Raw genomic sequence first — 17,308 nt, 5'->3', positions numbered from 1 at the left:
ACTTTTACTATAGTGAAAGCTGATTGGACCAGAGATTAACTCCTGGAATATATGGACAATGTTCTGGGAAGCCCCAGTTACATTAGTTAGAAAGGCTTGTGCCTCATCCTTCTAACTATTTCTCTGTAAATGTGCCTGGTGGCGTTTGGCAGTCAGAGAATCTGAACTCATACCTAACAAGAAAAATATTCCAAAGAATAAATTTTACTCTTCACTCTCAAATTTAGTGTAGGGGTATCTGTAAATATTTTTCTTTCCTAACTTTATAAATAGCAATCAGCGTATTCTGAAGTTTTTCTCCCTTTATGTAATAAAGTTTCATCTTTACCCACAGAGAGCATCAACCAGGACAACATTGTTGATATTTTGCCCTATATAGTTCACCAGTAACCTTGATTCTCTTTCTCCCTCCTACGCCAATACAGACTGGCACCACCCAAATCATGACCTTCACCTTGAGGTGAATCTTTGTGGCATCCTTCAAACCTTTTGTTTTTGGGCAATTCTACCTTACCTCGGCAGCTCTTTAAAACCATCATTTCCCTTAAGTCCACTAATCAGACTCATTCTTTTTTTTTTTTTTTTAAAGAAAATAGTTTCATTACCAATATTTTAAAAATACATAAAAGTAGTCATAATGAACCTTCATAAACTTATCCTCATACTCAATAATGGGGAAGAGTTTGGTTTATTTACTTTATCTACCCCATTTTGCTTTGTCTTTGTTGAAGTATTTTAAATCAAATCCCAGGTATCATGTTATTTAATCCCTGTATACTTAAGAATGCATCTCTGAAAAATAAGGACATTTTCTTAAATAACCACAATGCCATTATCACACCTAACAAAATAATTCTTTGGTATCATCAACTACCCATCCCATCATTAAAATCCTTTTTATAGCTGGTTTGTTTGAATCAGGACCCACACAAGACCCACATTTTACATTGCATTGTGTGTTAAATGTCTTTTAATCTAGATCAGTCACCCCCATAATGCCCTTCCCTGCCTTTTTAATCCTTCAATTGACTTACTGAACAGACCAGTCCATCTTACTTAGGAGTGTCTAACATTCTGGATTTATCTGTTTGCTTCTTTATAGAGTCATTAGTTTGTTCCTCCATCCCTTATATTTCCTGTAAATACAGGCAGAAGGTTAGGTACAGAGTCAACACTCGCAGCAAGAATACTTTGTAGGTGATGCTGTGGGCTTCATATTGCATCAACCTGAGGTAACACAATGTCTGATTGTCACAGTTTTAGAGATGCTAAGAAATCCAAGCTGCACTGAAGGCATTGGTGAAAAAGAAGGCTCCGGAAATTGAAGGAGTATCATTGAGAAGTTTCAACAAACAGATGCAGCACTGGAGGTGCTCACTTGTCTATGCCAAGAAAGTTGGAAAACAGCTACCTGGCCAACTGACTGTAAGATATCCACATTTATGCCTATTCCAAAGAAAGGTAATCCAACAGAATGCAGAAATTATTGAACAGTGTCATTAATATCACACACAAGTAAAATTTTGATGAAGATAATTAAAAAGTGGTTATAGCAGTTCATTGACAGGGAACTGCCAGAAACTCAATCCAGATTCAGAAGAGGACATGGAATCGTTGCTGATACAGATGGATCCTGGCTGAAAGCAGAGAATAACAGAAAAATGTTTACCTGTGTTTTATTGACTATGCAAAGGCGTTTGACTGTGTGGATCATAACAAATTATGGATAACATTGTGAAGAATGGGAATTCCAGAACACTTAATTGTACTTATGCAGAATTTTTACACAGACCAAGAGGTAGTTGTTCGAACAGAACAAAGGGATAGTGCGTGGTTTAAAATCCAGAAAGGTGTGCATCAGAATTGTATTCTTCCACCATACATGTTCAATCTGTATGCTGAGCAAATAATCCGAGAAGCTGGACTATATGAAGAAGAACAGGGCATCAGGATTGGAGGAGGACTCATTAACAACCTTTGATATGCAGATAACACAACCTTGCTTACTGAAGGCTAAGACGATTTAAGCAGTTACTGAATGAAGATCAAAGGCTGTAGCCTTCAGTATGGATTATACCTCAAAATAAAACAAAAATCCTCACAACTAGACCAATAAGCAGCATCATGACCCAAAACCAAAAACCTGTTGCTGTCAAGTTGACGCCAACTCATAGTGATCCTATAGGACAGAGTAGAACTGCCTCACAGGGTTTCCAAGAAGCGCTGGTGGGTTTGAACTATGACTTTTGATTAGCAGCCAAGCTCTTAACCACTGTGCCACCAGGGTGCCAACATCATGATAATCAGAGAAAATATTGAAGTTGTCAAGGATTTCATTTTGCATGGATCCACAATTAACAGCAGGCCAATCTGTTGCAAAAGACTTCTTCAAAGTGTTAAAAAGCAAAGATCTCACTTTGAGGACTAAGGAGTGCCTAACCCAAGCCATGGTATTTTCAGTTGCTTCATAGGCATGTGAAAGCTTGACGGTGAATAAATAAATGAAGGAATAAATCACTAATTGATGTCTTTGAAGTGTGTTGGCAAAGAATATTGAGTATACCATGGACTGCCAAAAGAACGAACAAATCTGTCTTGGAAGAAGTGCAGCCAGAATGCTCATTGGAAGCAAGGATGGCAAGATTTCATCTCATGTACTTTGGATGTGTTATCAGGAAGGACCAGTCCCTGGAGGACACATGCTTGGTAGAGGGTCAGGGAAAAAGAGGAAGACCATCAATGAGATGAATTGACACAGTGGCTACAACAATGGGCTTAAACATAGAAAAGATTGTGAGGATGGTGCAGGACGGGGCAGTGTTTTGTTCTGTTGTACATAGGGTCATTGTGAGTCAGAAGTGACTGGACAGCCCCTAACAACAACACAACAAGATTAATCATTGGGCTCAGGTGATCAAAACTTGACCCCTTCATTCATTTTGAGTCTTCATAAAAGAACAGGATATATCTTCCCATTTATTTAAGTATATTTTTATCGTTCAGTAGTGTTCAAAAATTTTCCTTATGAAGGTGTTGCATAGTTCTTGCTAAGAATATGCATAGGTATTTTGACTTTTAAAAATGGAATTTTCTCTCCCAGTATTTCTCATAATGGTTTAGTTTTTGTATAAGTGGAAGCTGTTGATTTCTGTATGGTAATTTTATATCGTGGTAATTTACTAAATTTTCTCATTTTTCAGAGTATTTTTATAATATACAGATCTATTATCAAAAAAATAGAACTAACTTTACCTCTTAATTGCTTTATTTTGTTTAAGTTCATTAGCTAATTGTTCCAATGGCGTGTTAAATAGTAGTGCTGATAGTGGGCAACTTTGCTTTGTTTCTTACCTTAATGGAAATGCCTGGAGTGTTTCCCCATCATAAGGATGCATGTTCAATTGTTTCTTATTTTACTGAACAAGGGTGTGTGTATGATCAAAAATAAATGTTATATTTTGTCAAATTCTTTTTTGTCATTGTTGGAGATGATGATGAATATATTTTTCTCTTTTGGTCTATTGCTATGATGAATTAGTGGATTTCTACATATTGAATTATCTTATGGTCCTGGAATAAGTTCAACTCGGTCATGATGTATTTTCTTTCAATATTGGCTATAAGTTCTATTGTTAATACCTACCTCAGTTATAGTTTTGCTTTAGATTTTTTGTATGATCTTTATATGATTTTCATTTCTGACTTAAGTGGACTTTGTATGTTTTTTTTTGTGTCTTTTTTATGATTTAGTACAATGTAAGCAACATTTAGACTGTATTTGATGTTTGGTAGCTTTCCCTTTTAAAACCATGTGAACCTGGTGCTTTTTTTGCAGAGTTAACTTTTTGAAAACCTTCCCAGTTTCTTGTGTAATAACTCGTCTCTTTGGATTTTCCATCTCAATATTTTATTTCAACTAAAGTTATCCATTTCATCTAGGATTTCAAGTATCTGCATAGAATTGTGCCAAAGTGATTACATAGAGTTAAAAAAGTTCTTTTGATGGATATTTTCTCTTTATCATATTTAGTTTCATATTTGTACTTTTGACCCCCCACTTACTAAAAAATGAAGTCAACTAGAAGTTTATCCATTCTGTTGATTTTTTAAAAAAGAATTATCTTTTTGATTGATTTATTAGTGCTGTAATTTTTGTTTTACAATTAATTTATTTTATATTCTGCTTTCTTTTGATATCCTTTTTATCCTTTAGATTTGAGTGTTTAGTTTTTCCACTTATATTGATACAGATAATAAAGTTATAAAGTTTTACCTGAGCATTTACATCTGCTGTATCCCCTAAATACCAATATCCTGCATTTTATTTATTGTTGTTTTCTGGAAATTCTACAATTACGTTTTACGTTTCTTCCTTGACATAAGATTTGTGTGAATGAGTTTGTTTATTTCCAGGTGAAATGACTTTTAAAATATTTTATTAATTTCTAGTTTTATTGCAATGTGGTCAGAGTATACTTTTGTATGTTTGGAACCTATTATAATTTTTTTTTGTGGCCTAGTATATAGTTAATTTTGTAATTTGTTCCAAATGTCCTTTTAAAGAAGATGCATTCTCTATTATTGGAGTGTAGGACTCAATCAGTATATAAGATCTATCTTATTATTTAAATATTTTATATCCTTACTAACTGCTTTTATCCATTTGATATACCTGAAAAATGTTTTTACACTCTTACGATCAGCATCTGTTTATTCTTCTTTCATTTCTTCTTTCTACTTTGTGAATATTACTCTTTGTTATTTGATGCATGGGATAATAATAATTGTAGCTTCATGCTAAAGTCTTCAACATTATGAAGTGCCTTTTTATTTTCATTTAATGCGTTTGGTCTTGAATTCTGCCTTAGCTGATAGACCCCTTATTGTTATTTGCGTTTGCCTGCTATGGCATACCTTATCCTTTGATTTTTATCCTTTAAAAATGACTTTGCTTTTAGTATATATTTAAATCAGTTTAGAATTGAATTTTTCTTTTTTGGCCCATATGAGAATATTTTTTTCTTCAGGTGAGTTAAACCCACTTATATTTACTGATATGACATGTATATTTGGTATCATTTTATGTTGTATTTACTTTACGCTCACATTTTCTTTGCCTTTTTGGCGTTTGTTGTTGTTATTTGAATGTTTTATTGTTTGTTCTAATGGACACATTTATATCAATACCTGGTATAATACTTATTGAAACCCCTTGCCATTGAGCCAGTTCCAACTCATAGCAACCCTATAGGACAGAGTAGAACTACCCCATAGGGTTTCTCGGGGGCAGTTGGTAGATTCGAGTTGCCAATCTTTTGGTTAGCAGCTAGGGTCTTAACCACCGCACCACCAGGGCTCCCTTGGTGTAATACTTAGCCATCTCTTCTTATTTAGATATAGCCTATTGATTTCCAGTGATAACTAGTACTGAAGCTAACTAGTAACCATTTTTTCTTTTACTCTTCAGTTTTAGATACAAGTATTGTCTTAGCATTATTTTTTTGTAGTTTTAAATGTACTTAAGCTTGTACTACTTGATTTCTCATCTTTAAGACACATACACACATATCCAGTTATAACCTATAAAATATTTCCATTTATTCTCTTCCTTGTATTCTTTTTGTATTACATTTTTCTACATTTTTAGAGCATATATCATTTCGTATGATTATATTACACTTATCCTCATCCTTTAGTCTTATTTTCACAGATAAATATATTTAGTCCTTACACATAAAACCTTAAAATCTCTCCAATTATTTCGTGGCTTATTTTTATGTTTTTATTGTGCTTTAAGTGAAAGTTTACAATTCAAGTCAGTTACTCATACAAAAGTTTATACACATTGTTATGTGACCCTAGTTGCCCTCCCTACAGTGTGACAGCATACTCCTCTCCACCCTCTGTTTCCCATGTCCATTCACCCAGCTCCTGCACCCCTGTGCCTTCTCATCTCGCCTCCAGACAGGAGGTGCCCACATAGCCTCATGTGTCTACTTGAGCTAAGAAGCATGCTCCTTACCAGTATCATTTTATGTCTTATAGTCCAGTCTAATCTGTGTCTGAAAAGTTGGCTTCGGGAATGGTTTTACTTTTGGGCTAACAGAGAGTCCAGGGACCTGAACCTCTGGTGTTCCTCCAGTCTCAGCCAGACCATTAAGTCTTGTCTTTTTACTAGAATTTGAGGTGTGCATCCTACCATTCTCCTGCCTCATCAGGGGATCTCTGTTGTGTTCCCTGTCAGGGCAGTCCTTGGTGGTAGCTGGGCACCCTCTAGTTCTTCTGGTCTCAGGCTGATGGAGTCTCTGGCTTATGTGGCCGTTTCTGTCTCTTGGGCTCATATTTTCCTTATGTCTTTGGTATTCTTCATTCGCCTTTTCCCCGGGTGGGTTGAGACCAATTAATGCATCTTAGATGGCCACTTGCTAGCTTTTAAAACCCCAGATGCCACTCACCAAAGTGGGATGCAGAACTTTTTTTTTTTTTATAATTTTTGTTGTGCCTTAAGTTTACAAATCAAGTCAGTCTGTCACACAAAAACCCACATACACCCTGCTACACACTCCCAATTACTCTCCCTCTAATGAGACAGCCTGCTGTCTCCCTCCACTCTCTCTTTTTGTATCCATTTTGTCAGCTTCTAACCCCCTCCACCCTCTCATCTCCCCTCCAGGCAGCAGATGCCAACATAGTCTCAAGTGTCCATCTTATCCAAGAAACACTCCTCACCAGCATCCCTCTCCAACCCATTGTCCAGTCCAACCCATGTCTGAAGAGTTGGCTTCGGGAATGGTTCCTGGCAGAACGTTTTCTTAATACACTTTGTAATGCCAGTTGACTTAGATGTCCCCTGAAACCATGGCCCCCAGACCCCTGCCCTTGCTATTCTGTCCCTGGAGGTGTTTGGTTGTATTCAGGGAACTTCTTAGCTTTTGTTTAGTCTAGTTGTGCTGACTTCCCCTATACTGTGCATTGTCCTTCCCTTCACCTAAGATAACTCTTGTCTACTATCTAATTAGTAAACACCCCTTTCCTTGTAATGCCCACCCTTGTAACCATCAAAAAATGTTTCTTTTCTTGAGCTCTTATAAGAGTGGTCTCAAACAATATTTGTCCTTTTGCAACTAATTTCACGCAGCGTAATGCCTTCCAGATTCCTCCATGTTATGAGATGTTCACGGATTCATTGTTGTTCTTTATCGTTGAGTAGCATTCCATTGTGTGAATATACCATAATATAGATATCTATTCACCTGTTGATGGGCACCTAGGTTGTTTCTATCTTTGTGCTACTGTAAACAGTATCAGTACCAGGCTGTTTGGACTACCGTGGCAGTATAATGGGTTCTAAAATCAGGTAGTGTGAGGCCTCCCACTTTGTTCTTCTTTTTTTTCAGTAATGCTTTACTTATCCAGGGCCTCTTCCCTTTCCATATGAAGTTGATGATGTTTCTCCCTCTCATTAAAAAATACCATTGGAATTTGAATTGGGATTGCATTGTATGTATAGATCGCTTTGAGTAGAATAGACATTTTTATAACATTGAGTCTTCCAGTCCATGAGCAAGGTATGTTTTTCCACTTATGTAGGTCTTTTTTGGTTTCTTGCAATAGCGTCTGGTAGTTTTCTTTGTTTAGGTCTTTTATATCTCTGGTTAGATTTATTACTAAGTATTTTATATTCTTGGGGGCTATTGTAAATGGTATTGATTTGGTGATTTCCTCTTGAACACTCTCTTTGTTGGTGCAGAGGAATCTTAACTGATTTTTATTTTTATCTTGTTTGCTGATACTTTGCTGAACTCTTCTTTTAGTTCCAGTAGTTTTCTTTTGGATTCTTTGGGGGTTTTCTGTGTATAGGATCATATCGTCTGCAAATATACTTTTACTTTTTCCTTACCAATTTGGATGCCCTTTATTTCTTTTTATTGTCATGGCTTATTTTTGATAAATTTTTCAAAATGAGCTTACGTAAGCAATATTCCTTGAGTTTTTGTATGTCAGTGGTCTTTGTTCTTGAAGGAAATTTTAGATGAATTTTAAATCCTAGTTTGTTTTTTCTTTCTTTGACTATCTTAATAATACTACATTGCTTCCTAGCATGGAATGTTCCTGTCAGAATGTTTGCTCTGATATGTTCTTTTTCTGTAAATGTCTTTGACTTTTCCCAAAGATTTTTTTCCTTGTATTTAAAGACCAGTTTTTTAAATTTTACTAGGAAATGTCTCTGTGTCGGCACTTGAAGATCGATTTTCTGTGGTAAAAGTATTCCTTTCAATATATAGATTCAAGTTTTCTTTTACTTTAGAAAAAAAATTGAAATATAGTTTCAAACATGTGTTCTATTCCTCCATTTCTTTGTTTTCCCTTTTTAGGGAGAAAAATTCTATATTTATTGAATCTTATTTGCTTGTCTTTTATATTTATTACTTTCTCTCAAACATTTTTAAAACTATGTTTGAATGTTCCTGACTGATTTTTTATTTCTATTTTATTATATTTTTTACTTCCATTTCATCCTTTATTTCCATTAATGAACTTTATTTGTTAATGTATTCACTTGTGCGTTTCTTTTAATTTAGTCTTAGTTTCTGAAAATGATTTTATAGTTCTTTTCTGAGACTTGTCAGTTTTTGCCTTTTCTGCTGCTCTTGTATAGTCACATAATATTTCAGCTTTTCTGTTTCTGATTTACAGTATTGTTTCAATCATTATTTCAATTTAGTTTACTTCATTCTGAAATATGAAAGTTTTCATGTTCTTTGTGGCCACATTATTTGTCAGAATGTCTTAGGTGCTTTTCAACATTTTTTTATGTAATAATTTCTATGGGGGTTATTATTTTGTTGTTTTGGTTGTTGTTTTTAGTTGCTGTTGACTTGGCTCCAACTCCTGGCGACCTTATGTAAAACAGAATGAAATATTGCCTCCTCCTGTGCTATCTTCATGATCATTGGTATGTTTAAGTACATGGTTGTAGTCATTGTGTCAGTCCATTTCATATCACTTACTTTCTACTTTACCAAATACAGAATCCTTTTCTAGCAAGTAGTCTTTCCTGATGACGTGTCCAAAGTAAGTGAGCCGAAGTCTTGCCATTGTTTTTAAGGAGCATTCTGGTTGTATTTCTTCTAAGACTGATTTTCAAATTCTTCTGGTAACCCACAGTATATTCAGTATTCTTTGCTAGTACCACAGTTCAAAAGTATCAATTCTTCGTCTGTCTTTCTTTTTCATTGTCTAGCTTTCACATGCCTGTGAGGTGATTGAAAAGATCATGGCTTTAGTCAGAGGCACCTTAGTCATCAAAGTGACATCTTTGCTTTTTAAACTTTGAGGTCTTTTGCAGAAGATTTGCCCAGTACATGGATGTTGATTGTTGTATCAAGAAGAATAAAATTGTTGACAACTTCAATTTTTTCTCCATTTATTATGATGTTGTTTATTGGTACAGTTGTGAGGATTTAGTTTTCTTAATGTGTTTTGGTTTTTCTACTTATTTAATTTACTATGTTATTCTTGGGATCAACAATAAAAAGGAGCACTGGTGGTACAGTGGTTAAGAGCTTGGCTGCTAACCAAAAGGTCAGCAGTTCGGATCTATCAGTTGTTCCTTGGAAACCCTATGGGGCAGTTCTACTCTGTCCTGTGGGATCGCTGTGGGTCAGAATTGACTTGATGGCAATGTGTTTGGTTTGGGTTTGGCTGTTCTTGGGCTATTGGGAGAAAATTTCTATGGGACAAAAGAGCTATGATAATTTTTCCCTGAGTTTATGATTCAGGTGCTCTCTCCTATGTGATTTCCATGAAGGACTCCAAATATGGCCTCTCTCAGAGCTAACCTTGGCTTAGGACAATTTTCTGGTTCCAGCCTTCATACTCTATAGACCGTGCTTTCTGTGGTGGTGCACTCATCTTTAGTACTTGCACCTTACAGTTGCAGGGCTTTCTGGTATATGCATCCTCTGTGTCCCACCATGTGAACCTTCCTTCTCTCTCTTTCCTCTGTGTTTTTGCTGTTCTTAATTCGATTCCTCTTTCCAGTGGATTTTCTTCAGAATGAGAATCAGTTCTTCTGGAAATAATTGTTAAAGCATTCTGAGATTAGAGAGCCACAACCTTCTTTCATCTTTTCATGTCTGTGTGCAGATTTTTATGGTGACCTACATCATAGAGACTGATTTTCTCAATTTTACATGTCATTCTGCATTTATCTGTTCACCTCAGAGTAAGGTTCTCTCTTTGGGGGGTAATTTTTGGGGCAGTTATTTTTAGTTTACATAACTTGGTGGATCAGTTGGCAGTCCCTTTTTCTCTCTGGTCACTTAGCTGTGAATCATAAGCAGGTCAAAGCTGTTGGTGGTTTGGTAGCACTCACCCACATTCTGGGTTTATGGCAATTTTCTGTTGATGCTGTCTGTGGACTTATTTTTATTTTGAGATCATTGTTGATCTTTTTAGTTAGAAGGCGGTATTATGGGAAGACTCAGAAACTACACTGTCATCAGGATCATGTTTTTGCTGCCTTTATTACGTGAACTTGCTGCCTCTTTCAACAAGAAATTTAAAGTCATCAGTACTCTCTTAACTTCCTGCCTATTTGCCCCATATACAAATATATCTATATCCAGACCTATTATTTCCTTCTTTTTTTCAGACTCAAAGAGTAGTAGATGAGAGTAGATGACACCACTAAGAAGAATATGTAGAATGAGAAAACAAGTGGGCTAGGAATAGCGCCTTAATAAGCAGAAATGTTAAGAGGTGGGCAGAAAAAGAGACACCAGTGAAGAAATAGAGAGGATTTACAAGGAGAAACAGGAGAATATAGGAGGACATGATCAACAGTTTCAATATAACAATAAATAAACCATGGACAGGCTTAAAAACTATCTGTAGGTTTGATTCTCTCTCCTCTTGCCACGTCTGGGAACTTACTGTATCAGTTGTCTCCACTTTCTCCTTCATCTTCAGCTTCTCTCTCTACTGGCTTCTTCCTCTTAGCCCATAAACATAGACTTAAAAAATATACTTTCTTTTAATACTGTATCCCCTTCAAGATGTTATCTGATCTCTCTTCCTTTTATACAAAAACATTGATGATTTGTAGTCTTTATTTCTCACCTCTTAGTTACTCTAACTCACAGCAAACTGCCTTCTGTTTCCACACTTTTTTGAAATGCATCCTGCTATAGCCCTGGTGGCATAGTGTTTAAGAGCTCAGCTGCTCACCAAAAGATCAGCAGTTCAAATCCACAAGCAGCTCCTTGGAAACCCTATGGGGCAGTTCTACTTTGTCCTACAGAGTCACTGTGAGTTGGAATCAACTCAGTGACAACAGGTTTGGTTTGGTTTTATGGTCACCAATGAGTTACTGATTGCAAATATCTCAGTTATCTAGTGCTGCAGTAACAGAAATACCACAAGTAGATGGCCTTAACAAACAGAAGTTTTCTCTCACAGTTCAGGACGCTGGAAGTCCGAATTCAGGGCGCCACCTCCAGGGGAAGGCTTCCTCTCTCTGGGGGCTCTGGGATCGGGTCCTTGTCATCAGTCTTCCCCTGGTCTAGGAGCTTCTCAGCAGAGGGACCCTGGGTCCAAAGGACACGTGTGCTTCTGGCTCTTCTTCGTAGTAATGAGGTCTGTCTCCTCTCTGCTTGATTCTCTCTTTTATATCTCAAAAGGGATTGACTCAAAATACATCCTAATCCTGTAGATTGAGTGCTGCCTCATTAATATAACTGTCTCTAATCCTGCCTCATTAGTATCGTAGAGGCAGGATTTACAGCACATAGGAAAATCACATTAGATCACAAAATGGTAGACAACCACACAATGCTGAGAATCATGGCTGTCCTAGTTAACTAGTGCTGCAATAACAGAAATACTACTAGTGGATGGCTTTATCAAACAAATTTTTTTTCTCACAGTCTCATAGCCTTGAAGTCCAAATTCAAGGCGTCAGCTCCAGGGGAAAGCTTTCTCTCTCTGTCAGCTCTAGAGGAACGTCCTTGTCATCAATCTTCCCCTGATCTAGGAGTTTCTCAGTGCAGGACCCTAGGCCCAAAGGATGTGCTCTGCTCCTGACACCACTTTCTTGGTGGGATGAGGTCCTCCTGTCTCTCTGCTTGCATCTCTCTTCTATATCTCAAAAGAGATTGACTCAAGATACGCCTAATCTTGTAGATTGTGTCCTGCCTCATTAATGTAACTGCCTCTAATCCTGCCTCATTAACATCATAAAGATAGGATTTACAACACACAGAAAAATCACATCAGATGAAAAAATGGTGGATAATCACATAATACTGGGAATCATGGCCTAGCCAAGTTGACACATTTTTGAGGGACACAGCTCAATCCATTGCAGAATTGAGTGCACACTTTTAGATTTATCTTATTTGACCTTGCATTTATATTGAACCTGTTGATCGTGTCCTCCTGTACTCTCCTGTTTCTCCTTGTAAATCCTTTCTGACAATTCCTTTTCTATTTCTTCACTGGCTCCTCTTCTTCTGCCCACATTTTAACATTTTTGCTTATTAGGGTTCTATTCCTAGCCCACTTGTTTTCTCATGCTATATGTTCTTAGTTTTATCATCCTTTCTCATGGTTTTAACTACTGCTCATAGGCTGGTAACTTCTAAATCTTTATATTCTACCCAGATCTCTCTTCTGAGCATAAAATCTGCTTTTATGTGGGCTAGGCATTCCCAAACAAATGTTCCAAAGATACCTCAAGTCACCTGACATACCATACTGCAGTAGTCTCTATATGTTTTTGCCTCTTCCTCAAAAGTCTTCATTCAGATTCTCAGATTAAAAAATCTAGATACCTAGAGGTCACCTAATATATGTTATTGAACAAACCCCCACTTTGAGTTTTAGCATTATGGGCATAAGGAAGAGCATGGTTGTTGCATTAAATTTTTTTTTTTAGTATCAATTGCTATATCTAGCCCAGCGTCTTGTACCTACCAAAAGACCCAAAACCCGTTGTTGTCGAGTCAATTCTGATTCATAGCGACCTTTTAGGACAGAGTAAAACTGTCCCATAGGGTTTCCAAGGAGCAGCTGGTGGATTCGAACTGCTGACTTTTTGGTTCACAGCCAAGCTCTTAACCACTGTGTCACCAAGCCCCCCGCCCTGTACATACCAAAAAAAAAAACCAAACCCATTGCCGTTGATTCTGACTCATAGTGACCCTATACTACAAAGCAGAACCGTCCCATAGAGTTTCTGAGGAGCACCTGGTAGATTTTAACTGCTGACCTTTTGGTTAGCAGCCGTAGCACTTAACCACTACACCACCAGGGTTTCCCTTGTACATAGTGAAAAAAAAACAAACCCACTGCCGTCGAGTCGATTCCGATTCATAGCGACCCTACAGGATTGTACATAGTAGGTACCCAGTAATTATTTGGTTATAGGTAAAGTTGATTGCTATCTGTGCTCTTAAGGAGTGCAATTTTTGATAAAATAGCCAGACCACGGGAAAAATCTCTCAGGCTTAAAATAGGAAGAAATATGGCTTAGAGAAAGCATCAGTGAATGAGGTTATCTGGAGACCCAGTAACTCTCACTAACTAGCTCTGACCTTGTAGGGCAGACTTCCTAAATCTGTGAAATGAGGTGGACTAGGTTAGTGCTATGATCCCTCATAGCTCTAAAATTTGATTGAGTAATAAACCAGCTTGTTATTTTTTTAATAAAAAAAAAAAAAAGCTATTTAAAATAATATGTAATGGTTTAGAGCTAGCCTGGTGCAGTGGGCTGACAGCTTAAAGAAAATCTGAGATTAAATCGTTAGCATCAAATATCTTCCATGTAGACACAGATTCATGAATTCTCACCAGATGCTGTGTATGACCTTAGTTTCATGCCAGCCCTCCTCCACGTTTGAGCCCCCACTCGTTCTGTTCCTCCCACCCACAACGTTCTTCCATTCCCCTCTGCCAACCCATCCTACCCTCCCTCCCTCAAGGCCCAGATCACATCCTACTTTCCTGTTCATATTTATCCTTTCATTGTACTGCTTGCTGTTTATTGGTATTATGATCACTACCACACTTCTGTTTAATTGTTCCCCGAATACTTAATATGGCTTAAATTTATCCTCATGATGAGAGTTGTAAGCACCTAGAAGTCTGAGAAAAGCCCCTTTAAAATCTTCAGATTCTCATCAGGGGCTAGCACTGTATTAGACTCATTGTGGGTCCTTATTAAGTCCTAGCAGGCTGGCCTGTGGTGCCAGTGTTAAAATAGGTGGACATTGAGCTGGAACAGTTAGTGTTGTGGGGAAATTTCCAGCAGTTTTCCTCTCAGAGAAGCTTCACATTTCAGACCAAGCATAAGGCCTATGCTGTGAATCTGAAATCTGCCACAGATGCTCTTTGTATAGTTTATTTTCAGGTTGTTGGTACTAATTGATGATGATCCCATGCTGAGGAATAAAGTGAAATATGTTTTGGGACCTGTGATTCTGCCCTCTTGAAATCACACAAGGGTTGATCTTTGGTTATTGGATACAGCATCACTTTAACAAAGCCTGCCACTATCAGTGAAGTTGCCTCAGCCTCTGTAGGACAGACTCCTTTGCTCAAAAAGAGCTGCCCCAATCCTAATAGCTTCCTGCTGAGCTGGTCTCACTGCCACCGCTGTTCTCAGCAGTCCACAGCTTTGCACAACACTTGAAGTGTAACACCAGGCCATTCTTAAAGAATTCTGCTCTCCCTTGCAGGGTCATGGGCAAGCTCACCTGTGTGACATACTCTACATCAACTGGCAGATGGAGCCACCAAAAGCAACCCTTCTGGAGATCTGCGAGGGAACTGAATGGAAAATACATTGGGTACAACTCAGCTGGACAGGCGCTGAGGATGACAGATGTGCTGAGTCAAGGACCTCTGTGCTGCAGAAGAGGGCAGGCACGTCCCTGTGGATTTTGACTGAGGACTCATTCCATACTTAGGAAACCCTTCACTTCTCTCAGATGGAGACTTGAGAATGTCTTTCTCACACATTTTTTTATAATGCACTTATTCCTAGATGCAATGTCATGTTTTTTCAAAGACCTTTTGGCAGAAAGTTGTAATCCGTACCTTTCATGAACACTTACAGAATGTGGCTTTTACTACATTAAGATCTGATGTTTAAGTTCATTTTAATTCAACAAATATTTGTTAGGAGGCTGGGGTGCTGGGATTACAACTGTGTGTAAAATAAATATGGCATATGTTCTCTGAGATTATAGTGAAAATTCCTCTTATGTTTTCTTCTGGAACTTTTAAGATTTTATTTTTACATTTTGACACAAGGAATAAAAGAGATCCAATTTTTATTTTCTAGATGGTGGCCCACGCATCCAGTCTCCTGAATGAATATCTTTCTTCCTCCCATGTAAAAAAACTCCCTTTATAATAATGGAGTTCTTACCCTGTGTTGAAACCCTGGTGGTGTAGTGGTTAAGTGCTACGGCTGCAAACCAAAGGGTAGGCAGTTCTAATCCACCAGGTGCTCCTTGGAAACTGTATAGGACAGTTCTACTCTGTCCTGTAGGGTCGCTGAGTCAGAATAGACTCAACGGCAGCAGGTTTGGTTTTGTTTGGTACCCTGTGTTAGGAAGGTAATTTAATCTCCTGAGTTCAGAATCTTACTGTTGTTTCAATGGCAAAAAATTGTATGGCTTCCTGAGTCTCAAAACAAAAACCTTTTGTGCTAAAACAATCCTATGCCCTGTTGAAATTTAACAGTAACTTCAATAATTAATATTTAGTTGTCACAACGTAACAAAGACAGGTTTCATTAATTTCTCTATAATGTGGCTGTCTACTGGCACTCATTCATACCTTTCAGAGCTGTACTGTTAAGATAATCCTAACAAAGCATTTATATGATTTTCCATGTTTATGTAATTGAATTCTTAAAGCAAAAGAAAAAAAAAATCAGTGAAATCAATGTAAATGAAGAACTCATCACTGTTATTTACTAGAGTATTTTGAGAGGAATACTGAACAGAACATGCATGAACTATCCCAACTCAAAGAGGTCTGCGTGGTGGCTCCAATTTCACAGAATCCTAATTTGTATCCCTAAATACAATTTTTTTTTTTTAGTTTGTATCCCTAAATAGATGTAAATCCTTTATGCCAAAGCAGAGGTATTAAATGAAATTCTTCAGAATTTGAATATTTACCATTTGAATGGCTATACCACAAGCTATGGCTGTACTAAATCTAGTATGTATTTATATCTACTTTTAGTTACCACTATCCTGTCTTATTTTCTGTCTGTGTAATATTCTTCCAGTTATTATAATCTGATAATGTTTTAATACCATTACTCATTACTTCTTTTTTCCAGAATTTTTTTGTTTTATTGCTACATGTTTAGTTTTTCCATATATACTTTAGACACAGCTCTCTGTCTAGTTCTAAAAAAAAGTCTACTGCTATTTTTATTGAAATTTCAGGACATTTATGATCACTTTATGGGGAATTAATTTCATCATGCTATTGAATCTTCCTGGACAGGAACAAGTTTTACTCCTTCATTTATTCACATCTTTTTTTATGGTATATCTTCACAGCATTCAACAACTTCATATGATCTTGCATATTTCTTGTTAAGTTTATTTCCAGGCCTTTAATCCTTTTGGCTGCTCTTTAAAGAGGATCTTTTCTAACTGGTTATTTTTTGTACATAGGATGACCATTAATTGTTGCGTATTAATTTTGTATCCAGTTAATTAAATTATGCTGTTGTTTGTTATAAATTTTCGGTAGGTTTTCTTAACTTTTCCAGTTATATAATCAATTATTTATTCATTACATTTAGAGATTAGCACAGTAAGAAAGTATTCATGTATTAAGAGGTTGTCTTAATACATAAGTTTGCTAGTGCTGCCGTAACAGAAGTATCACAAGTAGGTGGCTTTAAAGAACAGAAATTTATTTTCTTGCAGTTCTGGGGGCTAAAAATCCAAATCAGGGTCTTGGCCATGCCGTTTCCTTCCGTAGGCCTCTCTCCTAGAGTCTGGTGGCTTCCAGCAATCCTTGGTGTTCCTTTACTTGTAGACGATCCTCACGTGACATCTGTCTTCCTCCTGTGCCTGCGTCTATTCTACTTTTTAAATTTTTTATGAGATTCCACTCAGAAGCAATTAGGCTTAGGACCCACCCTGCTCTGGTATGACCTCATTAGCATAGCAAAAACCAAAACCGAACCCACTGCCGTGGAGTTGATTCTGACTCACAGAACCACATAGGGTTTCCAAGGCTATAAATCTCTGCGGAAGCAGACAGCTGC

General features: G+C 37.1%; 1 protein-coding gene across 1 annotated transcript in view; it reads left to right on the top strand.

Moving 5' to 3' along the window:
- The window catches only part of DDX10 (DEAD-box helicase 10), a 714,899-nt gene extending 699,819 nt beyond the window's left edge, over nucleotides 1-15,080 (top strand). The window contains exon 23 of the transcript XR_007518135.1: nucleotides 14,742-15,080. The gene's annotated coding sequence lies outside the window, so the exon portion shown is untranslated. The remainder of the gene's footprint in view (nucleotides 1-14,741) is intronic.
- Nucleotides 15,081-17,308: the final 2,228 nt, after the last annotated feature.

Source organism: Elephas maximus, chromosome 7 (genome assembly GCF_024166365.1).
Source record: "Elephas maximus indicus isolate mEleMax1 chromosome 7, mEleMax1 primary haplotype, whole genome shotgun sequence".
Taxonomy (NCBI): domain Eukaryota; kingdom Metazoa; phylum Chordata; class Mammalia; order Proboscidea; family Elephantidae; genus Elephas; species Elephas maximus.
This window is presented reverse-complemented; position numbering and strand designations above follow the sequence as displayed.